Below are 18,506 nucleotides of genomic sequence, written 5' to 3' on the forward strand. Positions count from 1 at the left end.
CGTCAGATGGCCTGTTAGTTGACCGTTTAATAGAAGGGCTTTTAAGTCTTTTTATGTCTTCCACTCCTTTGCGTTTTATTACTCCAGATCAGTGGCTATTTTCATCAACACAATAGCGCAGTTGAAGATCCTAAGTCCAGGAAGCATATCTCTCGTTCGAGGAAGGCTCAGCCGTTAGAAGCAAGGTAATTCAAAGAACTGTTCTTTCGTTTAAATGGAAGGATCTAAGGGAGAAAGCTGTAACTGTTCGAGTTCTTCCACAACAAGAAAGACCTATGTGTTTGTGGAATGGATTTCGATCGAAGTATGTGAATGTGGTGAAGAAATGATTTTGAGAACATCATGGACAAATGACAACCCGGGTAGGAGGTATTGGGAATGTAGAAGATGTAAGGTTAGTATGGATTTTTTTTTTGTTTTGCAATGAAGGATATACTGAAATTTTGGGGATTTTTTTTTGTTTACAATTTTGCAATATTTGCAATTTTGCAGAATGGATCAGGGTATAGGTTTGTGAAGTGGTATGATCCTCCAATGTGCCCTAGGTCAAAGAGAATAATACCCGGGCTATTGAAGAGAATTAACAAAAATGAAGAAGAAATAGCAAAGTTGAAATCCAAGATGAGAAGTGGATCAAGAGGGGAAGATGGTGAAAACAAAGTGATGGGTAGGACCAAGAAATGTACATCCATGATGCTGCTTGTTGTAGGTGGCCTCATTGTATTGTTAATTGCTTATTTTACAAGTACTGGCCTTCGAAATAATGAGAGCTTAGGTTATAGAAAGAAAGTGTATATGCTCCCATAAGGCCATTGACAGTGTTGTCGTGTTTTGCAATTGGAAGTATTGTATGTAATGGTATTGTTGGTTTGGATTAACATCTTGACTTGTTTTGCAATTGGCAATAAATGTTTGTTTGTTTATCCATGCATTTTAAAACAGGGCTGTTAAACACAAAGATGTAACAAATGACCATTGTCTAACCAATTTAAAACAGGGCTGGTGAAAAAGAAATGACCAGTGTCAAACAAGGCTGCTGAAAAAGAAATGAACTAACACAACCATTACTGATTTTAAAACAAGCTGCTGTCATTCCATTCACCTTGCCACTTCTAGACAAAAATGTGGCCAAGCATACATGAAGTTATCATACACATTCCAATTTGACCCTACCCAAAATATTTCATAATGTTGGTCATAAATACATCCAGTAATCAGTTTCACCCCACAAAAAAGTTGTCCATAAACCAAGATTTCACCCAACCAAAAAAAAAAAGCATCATTCACATCAATCTAGGGTTAGAGGTTTGTCAGCACTGTTGGTGAACCTTGACTTGAAGGTTGTTCTTGATCTTGTCATCCTACGCACCGGAGCTGAAGTCTTGTGGATCTTCCTTGATTTTAAGCCTAATGTAGACCTTTTGGGAAGAGGTTCAATTTGAACTTGAGTGTTGTTATCTGCTGGAGTGTTGTCAAATTCTTGACTGTCCACAGATCCACTTCCTAGCTGGGTAATATTGATTTCTTCTTGATGATTGCCACTCACAGCTGCCACAGTATTAACTCCAATTTCAGGTGCATTGTCAAAGAAGGCTGCCACTTGTGATGCTTCATTCCAGAAATCAAGATTTTCTTCATTCAATCCTGTAGAGGCTGCTGGATCAGACTGAATAGTAGGAATAGAAGGCTCAGCTGGAGTGTTCTTCTTCACTGGTTTCCTTTTTCTTTTGCCAGTCATCTACAACACCAGGAAACATTATAAGTTAGATACTACATCAATAACAATTAATATCCATAAGTGTAAAATAACATTACCTTGCTTTGTTTTGCAGTTGGATAATCAGGACATGTTCTAGAGTTATGGCCTGATTTGTTACATTTCCTACAATGCTTCACAAGTAAGCTAGGGTTAACATGTGTGCCATCCTTGGTTATCTCATCTTTGCCAGTCTTCCTCAGTTTCCTTGGTCTTCCAGGCTTCCTTGTATACAGAGGAGGTAGTGGTGGCTCCTTTACTGACTTGGGCCATTCATTAGGTCCAGCAAGTGGGTGTATCCTCCCTCCATAAGTGTTCAAGTAGTTGCTAATTGAGTAGCAAGGATGTACATAATGGTGTATAGGGTCTTTTCCATGTTTAATCCAAATAGCACACACACCATGTTTACATGGAATCCCAGTTAAGTCCCACTGTCTACAGCTACATGAAGCCCTAAACAAGTCCACTATGTCCTGCTCTAACCCCCCTAATCCTGACATGCACTTAATCTCAAATAGATTATCATCACTTTGAGACCCTACACAACCACTTGCAGCCCTCTCAACTACTGCTATCTTTTTCATAATGTTAGGACAGAAAGGTCCTTTCCATTTCACAGCTTTTTGCCTATTTTGAAACAATTTTGCCATCAACAATTTCCTAATAGTTTCTACACAAGTAATGATAGGCTGCTCCATAGCATCTAATATAAGTGCATTGAAGCTTTCAGAAATATTGTTGACTAAGCCATCAGATTTAGAGAAGGGTGTGAAATGTGACCTTGACCATTCTGAAGGGTGTTTCTCTGCTAGCCATTCAAATGCCTCCACATTTAAGCTTCTGATTTCATTGCATCAGTGAAAGTATTAACAGTAGTTGTTTTTGCTGCTGCCCACAATGCATCCTTCAAAGCTTTGCCTATAAATCCTGCCAGCTTCATGTTCCCATGAAGATGCCTAACACAAAATCTGTGTGAGGCATATGGAAGAACCTCTTCAAAGGCAGTTTGGAGGCCTTTCTGTTTGTTTGTAGCAAAAAAAAAAACAAAACAAAAAAAACAAAACAAAACAAGTTAGAGATTTATAATACTGACAGTCTAAATAAGTAGTTAAACATTGTTTATACCTGAGATAAATGTCAATTGATGTTCTGCTTCCCTTGTGATTTGTAGGTCTCTTTTAATGAAGTTCAAAAACCATCTCCATGAATTCTTGGTTTCCCCTTCAACAATGGCATAAGCCAGTGGGAATATACTGTCATTCCCATCAATCCCCACAGCTGTTAACAATTGACCTCCAAATCTGCTTTTTAGATGGCAACCATCTACCCCAATTAATTTCCTGCAGAACTTGTAGCCCTCCTTGCAAGCCTCCCAGCAGAAATACATCCTAAGAAATCTAGGTTTTCCATCATAAAGTAAATTAGTAACCTTAACATGGCATTTAGTCCCAGGGTTGGTTTTATCAATCTCTGCACAATAGTTCCAAATCTTGTTGAAAGATTCTATAGCTTCTCCATCAAGGACTGCCTTTGCTTTTTTCAGAGCTCTATAGGCTTGCTTCACACTTAAGTCAAATCCTTCATCCACTTTCACTTTCTCTCTAAATTCTGCAGTTGTCCAATTGCTATGGTGTCCTATCTCTTTCATCCACCTCTTTGCAACTGTAGTTGATTTAACCATTCTATTCTCATACACCCACCCACAACCATCATGTTCTTCATGAAAAGTTGCAATTCTCCAAGACAGGGCATTTTTAACTTTCCAAAGATTAATTTTAAAAGGGCAACCAGCTGCTCTACATCTAACATATACCCTATTCTTGTCATTTTTAGTAAACTTCAACTCCTTACCATTGCTAAAAGCATAACTGAGGACTGCATCTTTAAATTCAACCTTTGTGCCAAATGTTAAGCCAACACAGAATTTAGGAGATTTCATTTGAGTGCTTGCCCTAAATACTGGCCACTTAAACTTCCCTGCATCATCACTATCCTTCCCACTGTCTTCATCAGACAAATGTAGACCATGATCATTGTCTTGACCTAAAACATTAGTTGTATCCACTGTTGACTCAACTCCAACTTCATCACTTTCTCTCAGCCCATCAAACTCCACATTTTTATCTACATTTGCCTCAAATTCTAAGTCATCATTTCCAATACTTTCACCAATGCTGTCAAAGTCATCTAAAACATCATCAGATTCTGACTCCCCAAGCCTAGAACCTGTTTCACCCTCACCAAGCCCAGAACCTGTTTCACCCTCACCAAGCCCAGAACCTATTTCACCCTCACCAAGCCCAGAACCTACTACCCATACCTCAATCTCCTTGGGGAACAATCCAACATCACAAATTGCCCAACAATCACTATCATTTGTTAATTCAAATAAAGTGTCATTGCTAGCAACTGTGAAATATTTAAAGGTGTCTAACATGTTGTATCCCAACTCCTCAACTGTTTCCCTAAGGGTTATCATCCCCCACAAATCAATGTCCAAACTAAAAGTGTTAACAACTCCCCCTATATATCCTATTCCATGTCTTTTAAGCCAGCCACCATGTCTTAACTTTAGACTGAATTCAGCTGTGTTACTTCCTCCATCTATTTAATAATGACAAAGTTTAACTACAAAATCTTACTATGTTATCCAATACAAACAAAAAGGCAGTAAACACTTTTTAAGAAAGTAAGCAACCCTATTAAGAAAGCAAATTGTGGTCCCCATGTACATACACAGAAGTTTAAAAAAAAAAACAAAAAAAGCACAGCAGAACAAGTGGTCCACACCAGATAAGTTTAAATACACACAACAAAAACCCACCATATAAAAGGGAAATGTACTGCACTTCATAAAGTGACACACCAACCATATTAAAAACCCCACCATACACAGAACTTCAAGGCAAATGTACATCAAACAACAGACAACCAATGACATATACAGAATATTAAAAGGTACTCCACTTGCATCAGATTCTGTTTACGATATATACACAAAGCAACCCTAAAACCCAAAGAACTCAGAAACTATATATACAAACAACATACAAATATCACCCATAACTAATTTTGGAATTTTACCTACGGTATTGTTGTCGCCTGGTCCGACACCATCCATTGTGGTTGCTTCCTTCGTCCTCGCTTTCTACAATCTGCTTCGTTGTTGTCGAGCTTCCAATTACATAGAAACTACTTCGAATTAGGTAGCAATTGATACGAATAGATAGGATTTGACTGGTAATTGCTTCGACTTAGGGTTCCTCGACTTAGGCTTCCTCCACTTAGGGTTCCTCGACTTAGGTTGTTCTGACTTAGAGTCTCTCCAATAAACACGACCATTGACTACGCAAAGGAGTGAAAGACATAAAAAGACTTAAAAGCCCTTCTATTAAACGGTCAACTAACAGGCCATCTGACGGAGGACCAAATCTGTCCAACGACCAATAACCGTGGCTACAATATGACCAAAAAAATTATGGAGGACTATTGCTGTCAAACGCCTAATAAGTCTAGGACCAAAAATGGAATTAACTCGATCTAAAAACATGAAAAAAAAAATTTTAAAATAACTTCTACAAGGATCATGGCCATTTGGATTTTCCACAATTCCACGTTACGTTGAAGCTATCCAGGCCAATATATTTTTAATTATTCTTTTGTTTGAAGAAAATAAAGAATGGAGCATTTCAAATCAAATTGACTTTTGAGCACATTATTCATTGAATTTGTTTTATTCCCATATATCGTTCTCAAAGTGATCATCAATATTCTCAATATACATATTAATGGTCCGACTAAAACACAAAAGGGTATTTCGTTCAAATATAAATTAAAATCAGAATAATAAGAATAGAGTTGGTGTCAGTTGTTTTGGGTGATATTTAAATTTTATTTCAGAATTTTAAAAAGTTTGGGTGATGATATTTTTAAAATCCTATATTTGAACCAAATTTAATTTGAATATATTCAGTTAGGATGACATTATTTTAAGTTTATTTCGGATTAGTTGGTATATTCAAAATTTTACTTTTAAAAATAATTTTATTATTTGTGTATTTATATTTTTTTTGATATACCACCAAACGTAAAATAACACAAAATATTTCTAATGAATTAAGAGAGATTTGAAAATTAATAAAATATTAATTATGAAATATATTTATTATTTAATAGTTAATATATAATTTATATTATTATATTTATCATAAAATTCGCGTTAATTTGGATTTTGGGTCGAATATGAATAACACTTAGCTTTTACACCCAATATTTGAATCAAATTTATATTTAGATAGATTATAATTAAAATATTCGAACCCATTACTGATGGAAAAAATAGCATAAAATGACATTTTAAGTGGTTATTTTATGGCACAAATATATGTGGGGTCCAATTTCAATTTGGGTCGAGTCAATGTGGATTCGGGTTCTTCGTAATTAGATGAAGAGATTGATATATTGTACGCTCAAAACGGATAATGAGTGAATGAGAAATTGATTCTCAAAATAGACTCACTTGAAATAAAAAAACGAAAGGAAAAAAGCTTTAAAATAGCTTTTGGGACTCTCTCTGCATGGGGTGCAAATCAAATCCCATTATGAGCCTGAAAATGCTTCACTCGTGTAGACAACGAATCAAATTAGACACATAAAATGAGATGGATGGAATAATTTTGTTGCAAGTTTGTGTTTGTTTCCTTGAGGGTTAAAGTCTTTGCCTCCCCCCCTCATCCCAAAATCTTTCTAAATTAAAAAATATATAATTTAATGTTCATAACTGATCGATTCAAAATAGAAACGCTCATAAGCGATTCACATGTGAGTCGAATTTAAAATTTTATGGTTATCATATTAATTGCTTGATCAACTTAATTAATTAGATGAACTTCCCACCATATGTATACAAGGTTAATATTAATATTATAAAAATATGAATTAATTGTGTGGGATGAGCTATATGCCTATAATTTATTAATTTTGTTACCTCTTGCTTTTATTGGGTGTAGATAAAGATTATAATGGTTAAAATGATGGATATGAAATCGAAGTGATTTGACCATTACAACTTTTTTCATACCCTCTAATTGGCATGGAACTCTTGCACTATATATAGAGGGTTGATCCTAAGGAAACAAGGGTCCAATATACTAAAATAAATTGGGCATTTTAAACAAAATAGAATTACAAATATAAAATAAAAACAATATATATAATTTTTTTTGTCACAGTATAAAATATTTAACAAAAAAAAAATACAATCTAAAATTTTATTGACAATATAAATAGACATATGCAACGCATATATATGGCAGTACACATATACATACATACACATAAAATAGGACCCTTAATTTTTGAGATCGTTTGCAATATTTTAACTTACACATGTTTACTACCAACCGTACCCAATCATAAAAATGATGAACTGCTTCAATCTTTTATAGCTATTAGAGTGTTGGAGTTGTCTACCACTCCATCTACTCTCTAAATGCACCATTAACATAATTAATCGAAGTTTCACAACTCCTCATATGCATTTTTTATTCATTATTATAATTTTCAATGTACTTATTAACAATGTGGTGTTTAGTAAATAATTGTTAGCTAATTGTGTTAGTGGGTTTAACTAGTTGATAACATTAATTGATTGTAAAAATATATTTGATAAATTAGATTTTAGTTGATTACATGCAAAATAACTTTCTCAAGAGGTTATAAAAACCTAATTAATCAAATACTCATATTGACTATTTAATCAAGTCAAACAACTAATAGTGGTTAAACAAACCAAAATTAACTAATAAGCTAACTATGACAATTTATATCATGGACCAGGGTCCACTCGTAAAGTACAGACTTTCATAACACAAAATACCAAAAAAAAAAAATCACAACACAAGACGTACATATAGCATAACATTATGGACCCATTTGGATTGAAAAGATGAGGTATAGAATTCATACTTATAAAGTACATAATTTTATAACACGACACAAAAAATCATAACAAAAGACACACGCATGTTATATATTTACTTATTTTTTAAAAATGATTTAAGTACATAATTTGTGTTTATAGGCACAAAAATTTCACAACACAAGACACAAAAAATTATAACATAAGACACAATTACTAATTTGTTCAATGTACATAATTCATACTCATAAGATACAAAATTTCATAACGCAAAACACAAAAAGATAACACAAAAACACAAACACATGAACCAGAGTTCATAGTACAGTGTGAACCCTAGTCCAGTGGTCTATGGTATAATGATTGGCTAACTATGTTACCAAACAGGTCGGATGATTCTTTAGTTAATTTATTTCTTTTTTTTTTTTTTTTTTTTTGTTTTTTGTTGAGATAACATTTAATTAAGCAGGTCGGAAATCTTAGAGCCTAAGCAACAAAAGTCCAAATGACCATTCCCCCATGATGTAAACGTAGAATGATATTAAGCAACAAAAGTCCAAATGACCATTCCCCCATGATGTAAACGTAGAATGATATTTTAATTTTGTAGAATTCTTAAATTCATGTCCGTAGGACTACTAATCTGCTTTTAATAAATCCAGACTGAAGACAAAATATTCTTTTTGTATTTTTTAAAAAATAAAACGTGACATTTATGATTTAATTTATTTAATAATTTAGGACAAAAGTCAAGTTGTTATTATATTCGTCGTCGTCAGTGACAGGGTTGATATTCATTCATATTTATTACTACGTTTTTAGATTTATTTTCGTTCGTGGAGAAAAAATATTTAGTTTTTTTTTTATTTTTTTAATTTTTTTTTGACGAGAAAAATTAATAGTCACTATCCGAAAGTGTATATTAAATTATTATTTTTTATATATGTAATAGTTTACAAATTGTACTGAAGAAGTTAACCGTACTGTATATATGCTTATCTTTGTCTTATTGTTTGGAAATTGGAAATTGGTGTAAATAATAATTAATAAATTATTTTTTCTTATAAAATTATGCAGAATTAGTTTCAATTATTCTCACAATTATAATGGTTTAATTGTTCTTATAATTTGGTAAATAAAATTTTGTTACCAATTAAACTTTATTAATTTTTTTTACCAATTAATTAATAATATTAGTTTGCGCGGGAAAGTTGGAGGGGAAGATTTTTCTTTTATTAATAGTATTGATATGTGAATATAGAAACAATATTACCAATTAATAGATATTAGTTAATTTTCATTTTACATTTTCTTACCAAATAAGCTTTATTAATTATTTGATCAATTAAATATTTAATTAATTCACTACAAAAGTTTTGGCGGGAAGAATGAAATAGGAGGATTTTACTTTTATATATAGTATAGAAGTATAGATTGTTAGAAATTTTTAGAAATTGAACCAATGTGCTCATTCTCTGGCAACTTAGTTACAGTAATGAATTGCTATCCTAATTCATTTGTATAAATGATATATTCTTTTTGTATTTTTTTTAAATAAAACGTGACATTTATGATTTAATTTATTTAATAATTTAGGACAAAAGTCAAGTTGTTATTATATTCGTCGTCGTCAGTGACAGGGTTGATATTCATTCATATTTTTACTACGGTTTTAGATTCATTTTCGTTCGTGGAGAAAAAATATTTAGTTTTTTTTATTTTCTTAATTTTTTTTTGACGAGAAAAATTAGTAGTCACTATCCGAAAGTGTATATTAAATTATTATTTTCTATATATGTAATAGTTTACAAATTGTACTGAAGAAGTTAACCGTACTGTATATATGCTTATCTTTGTCTTATTGTTTGGAATGACATATTATTCTTTTTATTGTGGATGCTTTGAGATTCAATAGTACTTAATATATATTATGGTTTAACAATTAAAGATTAATATTGATAAAAGCTATCGCTTTGGGAGAGAGGTGAAATTATAATGGTTAGAATGATAATTTCATAGTGAAATTATTAGTCAATTATTAGAATAATTTGTTCCTTTCAATAGCATTGCTACGTACTTACGTTGTTATAATTAGGGATGGAAATAGGCTAGGCCGAGCCGGGCTTTAGAAAATTAGGCCTGGACCTGCTATGGAAATCTAAAGCCTGAGCCTGGGCCTGAACCTGTATGTAGCCTTTTTTTTAAGCTCAAGCCTGAGCTTACAGTTGGCATGGCCTGGCCTGAAGCCTTTTTAAAAGCCTATTTAACATATAGACCTTTAAAAAGACTTCAAAATAGATCCTAAATAGGCTTTGAGCCTATTTAAATAGGCATTGAACCTATTTAAGGCCTGCATTTTAAAGCCTTTTAAAGTATACCTGTAAAAAATATATTAAAATGTATATATATATAAATATATTAGATATAAAATGTAATATATAATAATTAAATATTAAATATAAATATTATAATATATATATATATATATATATATATATATATATATATATATATATATATATATAAATAGGCTAGGCCTGCGGGCTTGTAGGCTAGGCTTTTAAATATAGGCCTAGGCCTATTTAACTAAATAGGCTTTTAATTAGGCCTATGCCTGGCTTTTTTATTAAATAGGCTAGGCCAAGCTAGGCCCTAAGTAGGCCAGGCCGTAGGCCCCTATGAAGGGGCCTAGCCTATTTCCACCCCTAGTTATAATATTCAAAACTCTTCTAATTGAAATTTCTCAATCTATTCGTCAACAATGATTCTTTAACTAATCTTTTTTGTTTGTTTGTTTGTTTTCTTAAGCATAATATGCAATTAAGCGTGTTTGAAATCTTATCGCCAAAGCATCACAAGTCCGAATGTCCATGGGCAAATTACAATATAATTTATTAATTATTATTTACACCAATAATAATAATTCGAAAACTTATCTATACTACTATTAATAAAAATAAAATCATTTGTGAAATTTTCGGACAAACAATAGTAAAGATACAATAGAAAAGAAAAATTGATATTACTAATTGATTGAAAATATAAAAAGATCCTAATCTATACTTCTATACAATATATATATATATATATATATATATATATATATAAATAAGTAAAATCCTCATATTTACTGTCCTGCCCAAACTTTTGTAGTCAATTAATTAAATATTTTATTGGTTAAATAATTAGTAAGGCTTATTTGGTAAGAAAATGTAAAATAGAAATTCACTAATATCTATTAATTGGTAATATTGTTTCTATATTTACGTATCAATATCAATACTATTAATAAATGTAAAATCATTCCCTTCAACTTTCTCGCACAAACTAATATTATTCGCCTATTCCATTAATTCATAACATAAAACGTTTGCATCAATGATCAATGAAATGGTAAACCATTCCTTACAGTCAGACATAGAAACAACTTTTCTAACTATGCTATAGAAAATTTGAATCGCAGACTGTTTCATAACTATGAAGCTATGTTCCTTCAGGGAGCTTAAAGCTTCTTCAAAGATCTGGGTCTGCATCATCATTCTTTTTTGCTCGCCCAGGATAAGATCAACACTTGTCGAAACCAAACTAAACGATTTATGCTAATGAAAATGAAAAGCTCGTGAAAGTAACGAGAGGAAAAATGCTCGTGAAACTAACCAGAGGAAAACACAATAATAGAGAAAAAAAAAAGTGGGTAAAGTCAAAGTAGGGTTGGGAGTTCAAGACTACCAACACAAACCCCAATACCTACCTACTATTATTTTATTCAAAAGGAGAGAAAACGGAAGAAGAAGATCTGTGGCGGTGGTCGGAGGCGGACGAAACTGCGACGATGGTCGGGGCGGAAGAAGAGTGAGAGCAAACATGGAAGGTGACCAAAACCGCCGGCTCAAAGCTCCATTAGAGTTCCGGCCGGAGGCCAGCGGTGGAAGCCGAAGTTGAGCAGCAGAGAAATGCGTTTTGTTTTAGAGAGAAAAGGGAGGCACAAACTAATATTATTAATTAATTGGTAATAAAATTAATAAATTTTAATTGGTAACAAAATTTTATTCAAGAATAATTAAACCATTATAATTGTAGGAATAATGGAAACAAATTCTGCATAATTTTATAAAAAAAAAGTAATTTATTAATTATTATTTACATCAATAATAATAATTCGAATATTTATCTATACTTCTATATCTATACTACTATTAATAAAAATAAAATCATCATTTATGAAATTCACGGCCAAACAATAGTAAAGATAAAATGGAAAAGAAAAACTGATATTATTATTTGATTGAAAATATAAAAAAATTATAATCTATACTATATATAAAAGTAAAATCCTCCTAATTCATGTTCCCGCCCAAACTTTTATTGTCAATTAATTAAAAATTAAAGCTAGTACAACTTAAAACAAATAATAATACAAAGAACAATAAATAAATAAAAAAAGGAAAAAAAATAGAAGAAGATAGAAGTAACATAGGTACAATTGAGCCATGACATCCCAAATTACATGACTGGATGGAAAAGCCCGGCCCGAAGCAACTACATAGTATATAACATATAGACTGAACTCATATTGCAAACTCCAGCTATCAAATGTCAATTAATTTAGATAGATATTACAAACAGATATTATTGAAGACTCCTAAATTCTATGAAAGACAATATAATTAAATTAAACAGAATTGAAACTATCACCTTATGAATTAATTAAAAAACTAAAACAACTTACATGAGCATTAACACACTACACTACAATTTCTGACCATTACAAAAATATGTTCGCTTACCATCTATCAACTTGGAAGTGTAAATGCTTGGGATGTGAGATATTTTTGCATAGATTTTACAATTTGGCTCAAAAGTTATATCAGGCAATTCATCGAAACGAAGTTCCTTAAGATTAGACAAATATTCAATACCTAGTGGCACCTGCTCAAACAATTTGCACCGATGCATGTTAAAAGTCTTCGAGATGACGCAATGAACCTTCCTCCATTATTATCCATTTCAGGGCCGCAAACCCATAGATACCCAGGAACTTGAGCTTAGAGAACTTTTCGGCCTTGAAGCACAATCCTTCCCCTTCATAAGACTCTATAAGATTAAGATGTCTTAACATGGGCAGATCTTGGAGGAGCAGTAGCGGATCTTCAGAAAGTTTACTCCATCCCAATAATAGAGTGGTCAAGCCTACAAGTGAGGATAAACATTGAGGTGCCCTCTTAAGACGGCCAATCAATTTTAATTGACGAAGTCGAAGAGGAAGATCAAGTTTAATATCAAGGATCTCATCCTCCGAAGCCAAACAAAGATCTAAAGAGTAAAGATTTGTCAACTTTTTCAAGGACGAGCATAATTCTATGCCATCTTCTTGTCTCAACTTAGTAACTCCTAGTTTTTTTAGTTGTGTTAGCTTTCCTATCTCAGACACTACTTTGACCCCAGTAGTGCCGTTTGATTGTATATGACACAACTTTTGTAAAAACAAAAATTCCCCAACCTTAAATTGAGCATTAAAGCTTGGTATTTCATAAAGACTCCGAGGATAACATCTCCGAAGAGAATATGAGTAACAGAGGAGATGTCGAAGTTTACCTAGTTTTGAGACCTCAGCTCCGCGCAATAATTCTACCAAAGGCGATCCTATTACAGGAATAGCTTCGGGTACACCTGTTACAATTTTCACTGCCCAATAACCAATTTGGTCCCGCGTCTCCGAGCTATATATCCCCGTTTAATTCTGGTCATGGAATAAATGAAACTTTTTCGAATAACTCATTTTTTCTTTCTTTCAGCTATTCTTTTATTTACTCTGTCTTCTATTACTATAACTAACAAAAACTAACAAAACGGATTTCTCCAACTGGTAATTCATTCACATGAGTGCACCTGAGATCAAGTGTCTCTAAGTTTTGAAGACGTCCTATAGACTTAGGAACACTTCTCAACTTTGTATCCCTCAAATTCAAATACTTCAATTGAAACAAGTTAAAAACTTGCTCTGAGATTTCCTCTAGTTGAGCACCTCTTAACTCCAAGACCTTTAGAGGATTATAACTGCCAGTGAAGAACTTTGATAACAAAAGTGACACATTCAAGCTTGAAAGAGATTCGATATGATGATCAATAAGGAACGAAGATGCTTTTTTGATGTAGTGCTCTTCAGAATTTGTTCATCAAATCTGTGGATTACTAGACGTCGAATCTGGTTGGATGATTCTATGTTTCATCTATTAGCAATGGTTGCAAAGTTTTGCTCCACTGACTTAGAAAGAACAATTTCGCATAAAATGTCATGCACTCGAAAGCCCATCGAATTTGTACTCTCGTCAACTTTAGTTTCGCATCCAATTTGTATTTGGATTAAGTTTCGATGAAGTAATTCATCAAGATAGGTTTCAGCAACTTCTTCTTTTACTTGCTGGTTGTTCTCTTTAACAAATCCTTCTGCAATCCATAGTCGAATCAGTTGCATTTTTGGGAACAAGAAATCATCTGGGAAGACGCACAAGTACAAAAAACAGTATTTTAGATAATATGGTAAATCATAGTAACTGAGAGAAAGTATATTCTTCATGTTCTTCATCATGCCATTGCCTTCTACTAATTGGATGTTGAGACTTTGCTGGAATCTTTCCCATTCTTCAATGTCCTCATTCTTTGTGGCCAACACCCCTGCAATTACCACAATTGCTAGGGGTAAACCACAACATCTCTTTAAGATGTTTATGGTTATATTAACCAAGTGTTGCGGACATGAATCACATAAGAATGTCTTTCTGCAAAATAAGTTCCAAGAATTTTCAGGAGACAAATGCTTTAAAGAGTATACAACACCGCGGGTATCATGACATGCTTGGGCACCTATTTCGCTATTCCGCGTCGTGATAACTACACGGCTACCAAAAGCCTGTTTGGATAGAACACATTTGATTTCCATCCAAGCATTAATGCCCCATATGTCGTCGAAAACAATGATGTATCTTCGACCCAAAAGAATCTCCTTGACAAATTCTTTCAATTGAGTAGAGCTCATGGTTTCAAAGTCCTGAGGAAGACTACCTTGCTTAGTTTGCCCCACAAATTGCTTAATTGCGTCTTTCAACAACTCCTTAATCTCGAATGTTTCAGAAATCGTAACCCACACACGATACTGGAAGTGATTTTGCATCATCGTAGGCCTGTTTAACCAAAGTCGTCTTTCCCAATCCCCCAGTGCCCACTACTGAATGGACCTTCAACTCCTCATCATTAGCAAGTAAGAGATTAACAAGAAATTGCTTGGGATAGTGAATACCTACAAGATCCGATTCTTCTACCAAACGAGCATCCCCTCTACTATCATACATCCTTTTGTTGTGGGCATGATGTAGAGTTCCCAGAAAGGTTGTTGGCAAGCTTGGCTGATATTGCGAGTTCTCGTTGACTTTGGCCTTGATCCTTCGCAGTGCAAGAGCAAGCCTGCGCCGAGCTCTCAAGTTCTTGACGGAAGTGTATATGTTCTTGATCTTAGTGTAGAATCCATCACCGGTCCGGCCACCTCCAAATCGGAATAGGAATTCATCAAGAACATCTTCTGTGTCATAAGCCAGCTTCCGGACTATCCTCACCCAGGCTTGAACTTGAGGATCAATTTCTTCCATCTCATCGGCGACTCTCAACGCAGCTGTTAGGGGATCCAAAGCATTTCTGATGTCTTCTGCGTCTTCTCTGAGCCCTCCCAGCAGTGAGTACTCATCACGGATCAACTTTGAAAGTTGTCCCAATAGAAACATTACAGGAGCATGCGCCATAAGTACGGCAAGGAATGAAGTTCAGATTTTACTTTCACCGGCGATATGATGAATGGAAAGCTAGTCGTCGTTGGCAATGCTTTTTTTTTTTTTTTTGAAGTTCAGTTCAGACTTCAGAACAAACATTACACAATTATTGAGGTGCCGACCAATAATATATTAATATCAAGTTGTTATAGCATGAATCAAGTTCTACTATACAAGGTGGACCTTGGTCCCAAACAAGATATAAATTATGTATTGTTAGTATTAGAGTGGTAAACTTTTAGAATATAAATTGTGTTTTTAAGTCAAAAAAACATAACAACTTTAAAATGAAATTTCTAAATACAATACAAGGTCATCAAATCGTAATATGTTAATATTGTGTAAATGCAGTATTTTAAAGAAATTTGTAAATAAAAAGTAAGGTAATCATTAATTACATATATGTTAATATTGTGTGTTCATAGTATATAAATTGTCCTTTTTAAAAGGTAAATTATGATCATTTAATATATAAGTTGTGAACATTTGGACCCGAGTTCACGAAACAATTTGCAAATAATATCATAGTGAACCAAAACCACCGCCATATATTAATTAAAGTCCAGGCGGCGTTAAAGAAAATAATATCAAGAGAGATCTTGATTTATTTAACAAAATAAATATATTTTTTGAAATCAAGAAATTAATTCATTAAATCATCTGCCAAACAGTTTACAAGGAAACTAGGAGGTGTATCGAACCACTCTCCGCAACCTGTCACAGAAACGGCCTCCCTAGCAGTAGTGTGAGCGGCACGATTCGCAGATCGCTTTACAAAACGAAACTCAACATCATCAATCATAGATGCTAGTTCTTTAATATCATCAATTAATAATCCAAAAGCAGAAAGAAAAGAAGAACCGGAAATAGCATTAACCACCAAGAGCGAGTCTGTCTCCACATCCACATTATCTATGCCCGTATTTTTTAGCCAACTTAATGCTTCTCTAATGCTCAGTGCCTCTGCCTCCTTCACCCCATACAACCCTTGAACATGCATACTCTTTGCGGCAAGGAAAGCACCCATATCATCTCTTAGCACCCATCCAAAGCCCAACACATTATTAATTTGGTCAACAGCTGCATCTGTGTTTAGTTTAATTCTTCCATAATCTGGAAGCTCCATCTGTCCACTGTAACTGCATGATGGACCTCACAGGTGAGCATATTTGCCATAGACCAATTTTCCAACATAGCTAATGCACGCCACATCATCAAATGCAAATCAAAAGAAATACCATGCCAAACATTATCATTTCGGCTACCCCACAAAGCCCAGCAAATAGTTACAAATTTAGGAACCATATCCTCACTAAGCACATTCAAACAATTGAAAAACCAATCCCCAAGATCATTACCTGTAAAGGTTGGCACCATAGCATTAAACAAATTCCAGACTTTCAATGTTTCTCGACATTGGGCAAACAGGTGACTGGCACTCTCTTCTTCCTCTCTGCACATGTGGCAAACCAGAGAGCAATGAACATTTTTCATTCGGAGAACATCACAAGTTGGCAAGAAAGATGATTAGTATATAATTAGTATTATATATCCTATTATTTGTCTTATAACCACTAGTACAAAATAGACCAAAAATATAGGACAATTTGCGTCAGAAGTTTCAACTCCGGACGCGTAAACTAATGCGGTAATATTTTTGTAACTAAAATATTCACTATTTAATTATTTTTTATTTTTTTTATTTTAAAAAAGGACCAGCTGCGTCCGAAGTATCCATTTGGACGCAGTTGGTCCGTAGGATTACAACACCTGCGTCCGAAGTTCCAGTTGGAACTTCGGACGCAGCTGCCTTTTAATTACTTATTTATTTATTTATTTTTGAGTTTTTTCCCAAAATGGTCCATCGACTATTGCTCATTCTCAATTTTGCATTTCGACTTTCAATTGCACCTAATGTGGTCCCTCAACTTTCAAAAACTCACACAATTTGGTCCTCCGTTACATATTCCGTCAAATTAGTGTTAAAATAGAGGGCATTTTCGTCCATTTACCTATTGTTAGCCTAATAAACATTGAGAAATAGTTGAGGGACCATTTTGAGAATAGTCAAGGGACCATTTTGTGAAAAACTATTTTATTTATTTCATTTTTGTTTATTTTCATTTTGTATAGAATTTCTATACATTTTTTTCTTACAAATATAAATAGTTAAAATCGCGCAATCTAACCTCAAAATTTTTAACTTTCTTTACAAACTTTTCCCCTCTAAATATACAAACTATTCCTATGAAGTTTTACAATAAGTTTCGTAAATTTCATAAATACTCATATACTTCTTCTTTTTTTTTTTTTTTTTATGTTCATAGACAATAAATCACTATATATCACATTAAATATTACTTTTACCATTGAAAATAATTTTTTTTTTCAAGCGTAGACACCGAAAGGTAAATTTTTCTAGTAAACTTCTCAGGTGAGCCGGAAAGTAAAATCTCGTCAATGTTTCCTGCAATATTTTCTGTATTTGATTTCGAAGTAATTATTAAATTTTATATTAATTTACATTATTTAAGATATTGTATGACATCTTTTACATGTTTTCCTCTTCTTATTTTTTTATTAATTATTAATTATTAAGGCAAGCATAATTTATTTTGTAATATGGACACATTATTTTTAATAATTTTGATTTAATTAAATTATACCTTAATTATAAAAATCCTACCTAATAATTTTAGTATATTACACGAGACACAATAATTATTATAAATAATGTTTAATAATTGTCAATTTGTATTCAACAATAAAATTTATAGTTAATTTTTAAGTTAATCATAAAATCTTTTGTGTTGTGGGCACATTATTTTTAATTATTTGAGTTTAATAATATTATATCTTATTTATAAAAAAAATCCAAAGTAATATATTTAGTGCTACGGATGTGACTGAGAATTATTTTAATCGGTGCTTAAAAAATGAGTATTTATAAAATTTACGAAACTTATTGTAAATTTGCATAGGAATAGTTTGTATATTTAGATAGAGGGAA

At 33.0% G+C, this 18,506-nt stretch overlaps 1 pseudogene; it reads right to left on the reverse strand.

Moving 5' to 3' along the window:
- Nucleotides 1–1,003: 1,003 nt before the first annotated feature.
- LOC116029901 lies at nt 1,004–15,520 on the reverse strand (annotated as a pseudogene).
- Nucleotides 15,521–18,506: the final 2,986 nt, after the last annotated feature.

This window comes from Ipomoea triloba, chromosome 9 (genome assembly GCF_003576645.1).
Source record: "Ipomoea triloba cultivar NCNSP0323 chromosome 9, ASM357664v1".
In the NCBI taxonomy this organism is placed as follows: domain Eukaryota; kingdom Viridiplantae; phylum Streptophyta; class Magnoliopsida; order Solanales; family Convolvulaceae; genus Ipomoea; species Ipomoea triloba.